The 12,442-nt window shown below is 40.4% G+C and overlaps 1 protein-coding gene and 1 pseudogene across 1 annotated transcript in view; one reads left to right on the top strand and one right to left on the bottom strand.

Moving 5' to 3' along the window:
* The window catches only part of Asb4 (ankyrin repeat and SOCS box containing 4), a 43,046-nt gene that overhangs the window by 17,600 nt on the left and 13,004 nt on the right, over positions 1–12,442 (top strand). The gene's annotated exons all lie outside the window — the stretch shown is intronic.
* LOC114630838 overlaps positions 10,939–12,442 on the bottom strand; it is a 2,537-nt pseudogene continuing 1,033 nt past the window's right edge.

The raw sequence follows: 12,442 nt of genomic DNA on the forward strand, positions 1-12,442 counted from the left end.
AAAGAGGTTCACCTGGCTTGTCTCATCTGAGCAGGCTTGGTGCTATTTGCATCAAGTCCATGTTGGTTGGTCCTACTGTGTGTCTCACTGCAAATTCCACTGCCCTTCTTTCTGTGACAGTGGAAAGATTAAAGGATTCGACAGAAACGTTGTGCTTCCATGACAGGATCTGAGAAGCTTAACTATTGTATCTGAGATCCATTAGCTTGAAAAAAAGTCAACCACCGTGAGTTGTTTTGGGATGGCGGCTGGGTAGAGTAAATGGGCTTAATTAAAACACACACACACACACACACACACAGTTGATGCATCTTTGGCTCCCCCAAAGCAATCTTTTATCCCCACTTCATCATTTCCATGCACACAGAAGGTCTAGTTTTGTAAGCGGACAACTCTAAGGGAGAGGAATTCTACCCTTTTGAATAGGATAATGCCTTCGTTTGGGTTTTCCGATTCGCTGTAACAATACAAGGAGGTGGAGGGAAGTGATTGATGAAGTTATATTAAAAATCCATTTATTCATTTTCCTTAAAATTAAACTCAGTAATTAAAAACACCTCTTTGATCAATTTCCAAATTACTGCCTCCAGCGAGGTGGAATTGCAAGATATTAAGTAACAAAAACAGCTGGGTGCAAGGCACAGCTCTGGCTTCCAGCAAGGAAACATTACTAGATACTAAGCAACAGACTCAGCCTGTTGCCATGTAAAGCCCCTGCTGCTAAACTCACCTGTTACCAAGCTGCTTCTTTTGAAGTTGTATTCTTTAACAGTCCAATCGTCAGTTGTTTTTACTCTACAAGACTGTTCCAGGATATTTTCTCAAACACAAATTGGAGACTCCACGGGAGTCTCCAGCATTTTCAAAATCCTCCCACGGGCAAACCAGTTTGCTTCTCCAGCAGGCTTTCTTGAGTTTAATTTCTCTCTCTAAAAGCCATTGCAACTTCCTTTCTAAGCTTCCAAACTGAGTGTGTTATCTTTGTCTTATAGCTAGACACATCTAGAACCGGAAATTAAAGGATGACATTTCCTTGGGCCTGAATGACTTTATTATTTTTTTTCATCAACACTTCTATAATTTTTCCTTGTTTAGAGAAGCCTGGATCTTATTATCCTGTGAACATTTTAAACACCATATAGCAGAAAGGTATCAGATTTGGAAACAGAAAGGCAGTGTTTTCTTTGTACCTTACAGAAGATAATCTAAACAATTTCAGCAGGTGCTCAAGGGCTCAGATTTGGAGGAAATGGTTAAACCGACAAGACCCTGAAACTCTTGTCTCAGCTCTTTATTAATCTAAGTGATAAAACTCACAAGGAGGAAAAAGGCAAAAGTACTAGGCACACGCCAGTTCCTAACATGTATCTACTCATTAGAAGGCCTGTGGCAATTGAGGAAAAACAGACACTTGCCTCTTCTGAGACTAAACATCCCTCCCCCCAGCAGTGAGAAGAGTTCTTAGCCAATACCATGAGAGACACCTTTAACACAGTATCCTTGGTCTTCGTTCACTGTGGCTTTAGGATTCTGGTACCCTCCCCTCCAAGCCTTTTTCCAACGAACAAGGCCAGACTTAGTTAAGAGGGGCACATGTTAGAAGTAGGAAGTTAAGCCGGGCAGTGGTGGCGCACACCTTTAATCCCAGCACTTGGGAGGCAGAGGCAGGCGGATTTCTGAGTTCGAGAGTTCAAGGCTAGCCTGGTCTACAGAGTGAGTTCCAGGACATCCAGGGCTACACAGAGAAACCCTGTCTTGAAAAAAAAAATGAAGTAGGAAGTTAATCTGCTCTCTGTAAGCAAGGTTGAGTCACTGTAGATGAGGTTAGAAGAATTCTGGGAAATGGCAGGCTGGACTTCATAATAATTTTAAGAAATCCAGGTGTGACGGCACATAGCTGCAATACCAGTGCTTGGGGTACTGGGTTATGAGGATGCTGAGTTCTAGGCCAGGCTGGGCTGTAGAGCACAGCTTTGCCCAAAAGAGAAAGAAAGAAAAAACTTACCATACATGATGCTTTATTGCACACCTGAAGTTTTGCCCATGGTCCCCTTAACTTTCAAATATATCACCTGAGGTTAGCTGTATTTTCTCCAATTACCCACTTAAAACAAATCTGTGAGCAAATAGCTTAACTAGTAAAACCATAGTGACCTCAATGCAGAGTACCTATGCTGCCCACTAGGTGGTGCTGTCTCACCTATGCCCGTGAGTGGCTGGTAAGGTAAGTGAGTCTTGGGACCTTCTGGACATTACTGTGGCCTGTTCAAAGAAAGATTTTTCTTCACTATCACCTGAATGTCAGTCAATAAACTTGACTTCTCTGATGCTTCTGATAAGGGGAAAACAGTTCCATAGCACCTCCTCCTTTGCTAACATTTCTGGTTGGATCCAGGTGGGCAGTGAGGACACTTGTCTTGGTTGTGAAGATCTAACCTCTGAAAAGTAGCTCCTAAAAATACAAGTTCTGCAGCAAGGTTTCCTGAATAGAAATCTTAACTCATATTCACTAGTTGTGTAGAACAAAGACAGAAGGGCAAATCCTTTGAATCTTTGTGCTTACCTGTTTAATGAAAATGTTTACTTACACTGTTAGTAGGTCAAGTAACTCAGCATTAGAGGGACTGGTTAAACAAACAATACCCTAAAGCCCCCATACCTGCAAGTGACTGTGCGTCATGTCTGGCTCTTTCTTTCCATATTGGGTCTGTGAAATGTCTTTGCCTATGTCTAGGAATGTATTCTCCAAAGTCCACTATATTATGTAGTTAACAGGTGTGTTACAGAAGAAGGATCACTGATCAAACAATCCTGAGAAGTCTCTTGTTAAAAAAGACAGCTTCCCTCCAACTTTGTGCTTGCTAACATGGGCCTGTACAAAGTTGTTCAGAACACATACACACACACACATTTATCTAATCACAGAGTTCTTTTCAATATACCGCACAGTATTAATATGTCATAGAACAGAATTTGGGAAATGCTGGTCTAGAAAAATGATACTGGGCTTATAGATGGAAGATAAACTCTCCTTTAGTGCAGAGGGAGCATGAAGCTTTGTGTAAATCAGTCTCCTGTCCTCTAGGGGAGGCCTGGGGAAGAATATCAGTCAGGGGAAAGGATCTCTTCTTGCAGGTTGGGAAGACAATCTGTTTCTATTTAGAGTCTACAGATTCAAATGAGAATCTTATCCAAAAATCACTTTTACGGAGAGAAGCAAGGAGGCCAGGGACTAAGATAAGAACATTGACTTTTTTCACATGTGAGTTTCATACACAGAAAATGAGAGTAGAAGAGGGACTGTGGGGGCAAAGTGGATCAGCTGGGGGAAGAGGGGAAGAGCATAATAGTGTGGGAATAAACAAGATACAATGATGGATGTGTATGTAAGTATATGCATGCATAAATATATATATATATATATACACACACACACACACACACACACACACACACACACACACACACACATACTAACTAAGCAAGTTAACAATGAAAACAAACACCACCACAGAAACATCTAGAGTAGCATCCAGTGAAATTTGGATCCAATAACATTTGGCCATCATTGCTCAGACAAGTTGACACATAAAATTAATCACCACTTCTGCTGAGACATGGGTCCAATCTCTGGCCTCTGGAATTATAAGATAACGAGTGCCATTATGAGCCACTTCATTTGTTTTGCTTTATGACTGCAGTGGTAGGGAGCTAGCAGCCATCTCTTATTTGCCTAGGCACCACCACCAGCCCTTTCTCTCTCTCTCTCTCTCTCTCTCTCTCTCTCTCTCTCTCTCTCTCTTTCTTTCTTTCTCCCCCCTCTTAATTTCTTTCTTAAAGATTTATTTATTTATTTGTTATGCATGTGAGTACACTGTAGCTGTCTTCAGACACCAGATGAGGGCATCAGATCTCATTACAGATGGTTTCGAGTCACCATGTGGTTGCTGGGTGAACTCAGGACCTCTGGAAGAGCAGTCAGTGCTCTTAACCACTGAGCCATCTCTCCAGCCCCACCAGCCATTTCTTAAATAGAACTTTGTTATCAGTCTCAATTTTTCTCACCACACATAGGGAGGCCTGGACGTAATAGCGACGAACATCCCAAACTGTATTAGCAGAAAGCTTTTCTCTGAGGTCCCCTTCCTAGCTGAGCCTGGTGTCACGTGCCTGAAATCCCATGTACTCAGCAGGCTGGAGCTGGACTGCAAGTTCAAGATCACTTTGGTCTACAAAAGTGATTTTTAAGGTCAGTTTGGGCAATGCAGTGGAAACTTTTCTTAAAATAAAAAGTTGAAAATAAGATTGGTTGTAGCTCAGCTATAGAGTGCAAACATAATACCCTATGTTCAGCTCCAATAACACACACACAAGGGGGGGGGAAGAGAGAGAGAGAGCTTAAGCAGATTTTCGGCAAGGCAGTGGTTGCAGAAACACACCAGGTAATGTTTTTGAACTAAAAGACCCCTTGCTCATTGTCAAGGACACTGGCTCTGCCAGACACAGAATTTTTCAACCAAGATTTTACTTTTATTGCTGCCCCTGAGAAGGAAACCCATGGTTACACAGCTGATTCCTTCTCATGTGATGCTTTCTGCCACCTTGGTGCCGGCTCCCTGCATCTTCATACCATATTAGAAACCTCAGCACCCTGTCCTATATCAGTGCAAACATGGGCATTCAAGTCCATCTCTGCAATGGGGCCATGCCCCCTCTTACTTTGAAAGCAAACAGAGCAGAATTATTTCCCTGAGTAAAGTAAGAAGTCTATATTCTTCTGTTTTTTTTTTATTTTCAAATTCATAGCTATTTTTTTTAAGTTCCTCTGGATTAGCCTCTTTTTCAGTTGAATGGCAATAATAGCATTCATTTCTACAGAAAAGCATTTCAACGGTTTCCAGTGAAGATGCGGTCTCACTTCATGCACTCACTAGATGAATGCAAGCCTGCATAATAGCAGTCCGTTTTCCATGAGTCTGAGCTATTCACTTTTATCTATGGTTCCTTGGCTAAGTTTTAATCAGTGGGTGTTGGAATTAAAAAGATAAAAGAAAATGAAGTAAACATAAGATGCCTGTGCGCAGTCAGTGCCTGCATCTTGTTTTCCAGCTGCACATCTAGAAAGATATCTTTTCTTTCAGGTTCAGTAACTTTAAAATAAACAAAATGATAAATAAACATGGGCTGTTTGAAAAACATCTGCCTCCCAGGGGACCAGAAGCAATATTGGGAGGAAGCCCACAGATAAGCCTTGATATGAAAAGGATTTGCTTCAGGGGTCGCAGGGAACTAGTTTGCTATCTCTGCTTCCTGTTTTCATGGGGCTGAGGAAAGCGTGCCACAGCTGGACTTTTGGTAGGATGCCTTCCCTGAGAGTAGGCATCTGTGAAGGAGCATAGTGAGCTGAGCTGACTGGCAAGTCTTCTGCTTCCCTGCTGTTAGTCACAGCAAAGGCATTTCTTTCTCTTTTCTGCAGTGAAGTGTTAGAGTGTTCCTCCAAGTTTTCCTGTCTAAACTCAAATATGGCTGTGCCCATCTAGTCCCGTAGTTTCAATACCATCCAAGGCTGTTCAGTTGAGAATTTCCAGCCTGTCCTTCTTCCTGGACTTCCGGAACCTTCCATTCTACTCTGTAAAACTCACCACCTCTGGATATTTAATAATGATAATAAGTAATGTTAAATTTAACACACTAAGAAGGAAAGTGTTCCTGCCCTTGTAGCTGCTTTGTCTCGGGGATACGAATGAGGAACTTGCTATGCTTTAAACTTTGGGCATTCGAATATTGTTACAGAAACACACTTAACTTATTCTGATTAAATCATATTTTAAGGAGAAATTAGCATATGTTAGTAATCAAAGAAAAGTTGAATGACTTAGCTAAAGTCACCTGGAAAACTTTAACCACTGACTCAAAGGGAGCCTAACAGGGTGGGACAGGTAAGCATTTATCAGAGAATCTATAATAGGCAGGCCCACTCAGGTGCTTGATAATGGTGATGAAATTACCCTCAGAAGAATCAGCTGTACCTGAGAGTATGTTGGATGGATTACCCAGAAAGACCTGTAGAACAGTGTCAGGATAGAGGGAGAAGGAAGACTGAGCCAGAAACTTTAATCTTTCATGATAATAAAGACGTCACGGAGTTGGTGAGATTACTGATAAGAAAGGATAAAAAAAAAACCCATACTGTGTGACATATACTTTAAAGGACAGTCTACAGGGGATGAAGAGGTGACAGTTCCTGGGGACACAGAAGAAATCAGTTCTGAACTTCCTACCACAGAAAATGCAAGTTCTAGGGTAATGAGTCCTTAAAGACAACGGTCTTCCACTTGAGGTTTCATTTAAGACAGAACTATGGAAGCAGATACAAGTGGATATATTTGCTTTAGATTGTAGACAAAAGGGACAAAATTGAAACCAAAACAAAGAAGCAGGCAACCAAAAATATGCCTTGGTGACAGGTAATGACAACCTTGACACTATACAAAATCGCATCCTTAACAAGGAAGCAGACCTGAGGAACAATTCCAGAGCTCATGGAAAATGAAGAGCTCTGAACAGGAAAGAAGTGAGCTCCAAACTTTGAACAAGAGATCTCCTGAAAACAAAACTGGTGTTAATAAGTGAGACACCGTATGTAAAACTCCAGGGGAGGTGCTTCAAAATAGATTTCATTCATTAATATATTTGTAAGGGAACGACTAAGTACAGGGTCCTGTACTATCCATCTGAATTAATATTTCCTTCATATGCTTACACATGTCACAGGTCACCATAACCTGTGACACCATAAACGTTTCATCCCTATTACTGTTTGTAAGAAAAGTATAGTTATTCATGATGATCTGAAAGGGGAGGTCACCAAATTCCTGTGACTTCTTCTGTATCCTTGAGGACTGTGGCTGAGGAATGGTGAGAAGGGATTTCTCATCAATGGTGATAGCTTAGTAATGAATGGGTTGTATCCAAGTCAGGGTTCTAGTCGCTGTGGTAAAATACCATGACCAAAAGCAACTTGAGGAAGAAAGAGTTGATTTCAGCTTACAGATCCCAGGTCACAGTCCACTGCCAAGGAAAGTCGGGACAGGAACCCAAGACAGGAACCTGGAGGCAGGAACTAATGCACAGGCCCTGGGGAAGTGTGGCTTACTGGCTAGCTCCCAAGGCTTGTTGAGTCTGTTTTCCATCCAGGACAAATGGGCATGATGGCACAGTTGCCAACAGTGAACTGGACTGGATTTACCCACATTAATCCAGAAAATGTTCCACAGGCTCTCCCACAGGTCAATCTGGTATCTTCTCAACAGAGCTACCCTCTTCCAATGTGACCCTAGTTTAATTCAAGTGACCCAAAACAAGTAAGAACTTTTTTTTTTATAGGATGGCTTCATAGTTTCTAATTTATAAGAAAATATTTCACCTAAAACTATAACCATTATTTCAAAAGGATAGATTAAAATATGTACTATCTTGGAGAAGAAATGGACACCTCTTATTCTTAGAAAAAATACTGAAAAAAATCTAAATGTAGACATATCTATCTATATATGAAGTTCTGACAAAATTTAGTTCAGCTAAATTTTGGGAAACAAAAGGTTTTCCATCTCAGAAAAATCCTTCAGTCTCAATTCAAAAGTTAGACAACCAGGGCTGACTAAGAACTCAAATTTGATTTAAAACCACACTCCTCTCCTTCTGCCTTTCTGGATGTGGCTCATCTGCTTTCAACCAGAAGCATATACCACAGACAGGCTTCACAAAGTCCTCACTTTGGAAGTCCTCCTTGCTATCACCCATTCACAAGACCACAGGGCAGGGCAAGAGAAAGAGAGCAGACAGGATGATTCTGACCTCTGGGGATACTCCTTGCTACCTTTATGTGTCTGACCTCCTGGTGTTTACTTTGGTCAGTTTGAGTCTAGGAGTTGTTTAAAGTAGTGGAAACATATAAGCTCACAGAAAAAAAAAACTGTAGTTTATCATTCAATCAAAGGCAATATTCAAAATGATTTAAAAAAAATCCACTTTAGAATGGAAGCTATCTCTGTAAATGAACAGGCAAGGAGAACTGAGTTGGGTGTTTCTGTAAAACTCTGTCTTAGAAAAAAAAAATATATATAGTGTGTGTGTGTGTGTGTGTGTGTGTGTGTTTGTGTCAAAGATTAAAACCTTTCAGATACAGGCATGTCATCTGAGTGTTTCAAAACTTATTTAATTTTTATGTGCTTGACTATTGCATATTTAGAAAAATCTAAGATTTAGAGCTACTGCAATAATAGATATTTGGAAGCAGTAACAGAATAACTAACTCCACTTTACATATAAGTGCAAAACGCTTTGGCATTTTAGAGAAATATGGGCATTTCTAGGAATGCAGTTAAAATAAAAATCCGGGTGGTTTTGGTGTTGTGTGCTCAGAACTTTCCTAAGGTGTTTCTCCCTTAAGAGAGTCATTCCTCAAGGAATAAAATTTAGTCTATGGCAGAACAGAACACACATCATTTGGCAACTCTGTGTAAATTCCTGTTGGAGTTCCAGCGTCCTTTGAGCCTGGATCCCCATCCAGTGAACAGTCCCACCCTTGCTTTCCAGTTCCAGCTCCACCTCACCCATCTGTCCAGTTCTCAGTGCACATGAATCCCAGTGTCCTTTGCTCACAGATGGATTTTAAAAGTACCTTATTCTTTGCTATCTGGGGTAAATTTCAGTTTGTATCTGTCTCCTTCACTGCCATTGGAGTTTGCTTCCGAAGACAGTCTTACATCAAGGATTGTTGTAGACTCTCCCACTGTGAAAAGTTATTTCATTCCTAAATGGTTTATCCTGCTCACCTAGGATGAAAATGCTTGGAAATATTTGGGGGATGTACCTTATAAGAATGTAAAACAAAACAATCCTTTTAAAGAAGCCACTTCTCTCTTCTCTCTCTCTCTCTCTCTTCTCTCTCTCTCTCTCTCTCCCTCTCTCCCTCTCTCCCTCTCTCTCCCTCTCCCTCTCCTCTCCCCCTCCCTCCATCCCCTTTCCCTCCCTTCTTCCCTCTTTCTTTCTTTTTTCCTTTTCTTTCTTTGATTTTTCTCAGACAGAATTACTCTGTGTATTCCTGACCATTCTTGAACTCAGAGATATGTCTGCCTCTGCCTCCCAAGAGCTGGGATTAAAGGCATGTACCACTGCTTAGCAAGAGGCCATGTTTCTGTGTAGAAGAACTCCATGGAAATGTAAAGTCATCCTAAATCCATATGTAGATCAAAATAAACTCCAGAGGAAGCAAATTTTAAATTCTCCCTGGGAAAAATAAGCTAGATTATAATTAATCTGCATAGTTACAGGACCTTGAAGTAGAAGTAGACCATTGTAATGCAAACATAAAGAAAAACACCAATAAACCAACTTGCAAGGAAAATTTGACTAAAGTCATTATCACCACATTTAGAAGAAATCAAACTAAAATGGTTAAAAAGACCCCATTAGGATCACATACACTTATATCTTCATTGGAGAGTTCATAAAAATGCAAATGACTCAGAGAGTTGTATATGCATTTTAGACTACTTGAACAATTAATCAAAGAAAAGATTTTAATAGTTAATAACTGTAAAGTGACCAGCTAAATAAATCCAAAATTTTAAGAAATGGTATTTTTAAGAATTTTAAGAAACGGTATTTTTTAATTTTCTCAACTAGCATAAAATTTAAAAAGTGTGTAACACACTAATAGGGGAGATTTCTGCTCCACTGCACCAATAGATGAATGTGAGTATAATTCATAAGGTTGCTGAACAAACACAACAGACAGTCCTGTTTTACAATTCTGTTCTCAGGAGTTTATTTCAAGGAAGCAATACTAAAACTTATCCCTGCTTATTAGTAGTAGTGTTAAATTATAAGTTCAAAATTTTGAAAAACAAAGGAATCTTGTACACCCAATAGTAAGGCACATTTGCTTCATAGACTATTAATTAATTATTTTAAATAGTGCTTAAAGTCACAGTTCAATAGCATAGAAATGATTATGAGAGCAAATTTAAAAAGGAACACAAGTATTATACCGCGTCTAACTTACTCAAAATCTAGGAGAAAACATTAAAATACAAGGAGCTATCATGGTGCCTTGTACCAGATTGGTTCAATTAACTGGACTCAGAGTTTCATCCGTGATGAAGATGTGGCTCGAGAACTCTCGCTCTCGAGTTATTGACAGACACAGTGGTCCAGTAGCTTGTGGATCAGCTGATATTTCAATTTCATTTCAGCTTGATGAAACTGAAGAGATGTAGTGCAGTTGTTCCAGTCATGGGAATAGAAGTCAGAGAGACTCCCATGAAATATCTATTTCTAATAGAAAGGACAAACTGTAGATAACTTATGCCAAGAGACAGAGCCAGCAAAAAGAATTGAGTAGCAAACATTATAACTGGATGTTGAGTGAAGGACGCAAACCAGCAATATTTTCTTATGGTTTTTGTGTTCAAACTTAGAAAAGGAGACCAAAACCATCTGGTTTAGAGTTCTACATGTGAGTGGTAAGGCTATACAGAAATGAAGACTTGCCTATGTGAACAGGCTGAAGATGCAACTGCAGTTGCCTATGGCTGGATGAAATCCTAATTGGGAAGAGAGTAGGAGGGTAGGGAGCTCTTCTACACCAAGAAATGTTTGTTTCCCCATCAGTGCATGGTGGTGCACGTTTTTAATCCCAGCATCCAGGAGGCAGAGGTAGCCTGCGCTATGTTAGTGAGACCCAGTCTCAGAAGAGAAAGAGTGAGAGAGCAAGAGTGAGAGGTGGTATTTGCATCCTTTACTGAGATATGAGTATAATCATGTTGAAGCTGTGCAATTATATTTTTGTATATCATATTGCATTTGTTATATTATGAGCTTGAGTTGAATACCTCAAAAAAAAAAAAAAAACGTACACAGAAGCCCCAGTCTCTAAGGTGTCAGCCTGTGAATGTGTTTGCGAACAGCGTGACTGCAGGTGCCCTCACTAATAACAACGAATCCATTCTGGAGAGGGATGACCCTGTTGCAAAATGTGCAGTGTTCTTTCTTATGAAGACACGGATAAAGAAGTGTGGAGACAGAGGTGAAGACTGACAGGACACTCCTACAAGCCATGTGCCACCAAGGCTCAGCAGCCAGCACCAAAGCTGAGACGGGTTCCCTTTCAGAGACTCGGAGAAAACTGGCCACACCTGCAAACACCAGGATTTCAGACTGCCTTCTTCCTTGCTGCAGGAAGATTAGCTTTTCTTGTTCTAAGTTTTTTAAATGGAAGTTGTTGAAAAGTAAAACATTGTATCTTCCTGCTAAAACGTACTCCTGAAAGTTCCCTTGAGGAACCTCTGAGCTCTAGTTTCTTGAAGAAATCACAAGAATCTAAAATTTAAAGAGCATCATATATTCTTTTGGAAAGTTCTTGCTGGAGTAAAAAAAAAAAAAATCAATTCTAAAAGTGAGATGTTCCAGCTCAGAAAAGGCAACTCTGTCATGAATTCAGTTATCCCAAGAGGTCAGGGGTCAAGAGTAAAAGTCTAAGTCCGTTACTAAAAAGCCCAAAGGCTGTGGCTCCCTCTAAATTGGCCTGTAAAATTTTCCTCCCGTCTCTGCTTCTCGTTCTTACTGGAAACTCTCTCGCGGCTGAAGTGACCCTGCACACGGCCCCCGGAAAGACATGTGTATTCATCCCATTTCACTTAGGAGCAGAAACCTGACCAGAAAGGAGACCTTACCCAGAAGCCTTCCAGGTGAGAATGCTGATGAGCTCAGGGAAAGGATAGCTTTGATTACAATTCTGCCTGCTGCAAGTGAGAAACCCCGGCATCTGCTAAGCCGTAACTGGAGAAACCTCACTGAAGAGTTGGTTTCCTAACCAGACACTGCTTGTGGGAGAGTTTCCTTCTTTAAATATATTCTGAATAATCAGGGGGATGCTGTAAATATGGCCAAGAAGGAGCTATCCACGTAGAAAACTGATTTTAAATTTATAAAATGCAATGGCATCTCTACTGCATCTGGTTTTCATACAACAAGCAATATAAAGTTTCCTGCAGAAAAATAATAATGAAGTAGAATAGCATAGTAATGACGGATTTTCTTTCTCAAACCAGCCTGCCTGCTTGCAAATTTTTGCTTGCAAGCCCAGTGCCTTGGTGTACTTTGTACAAATTGTTAACCCAAGGATAACTTTCTCCAACTATAAAATTAGGGTAAAACCTGCATCTACTGCAGAGCTGCTGGGAGATTCCATGAGGTTCTGCATGAAATACACTTAGGTTCTGATGCGGCACATTGCTCAACTCCAAATTAATAATGGTGACAGCAATATCAATAACACTACCACTACTGATGAAGATGATGAAGATGAAGATGAAGATGATGATAAAGAGGAAGAAGAAGAAGAAGAAGAAGAAGAAGAAGAAGAAGAAGAAGAAGA

Source organism: Grammomys surdaster, unplaced genomic scaffold (assembly GCF_004785775.1).
Source record: "Grammomys surdaster isolate TR1022 unplaced genomic scaffold, NIH_TR_1.0 345, whole genome shotgun sequence".
Taxonomy (NCBI): Eukaryota; Metazoa; Chordata; class Mammalia; order Rodentia; family Muridae; genus Grammomys; species Grammomys surdaster.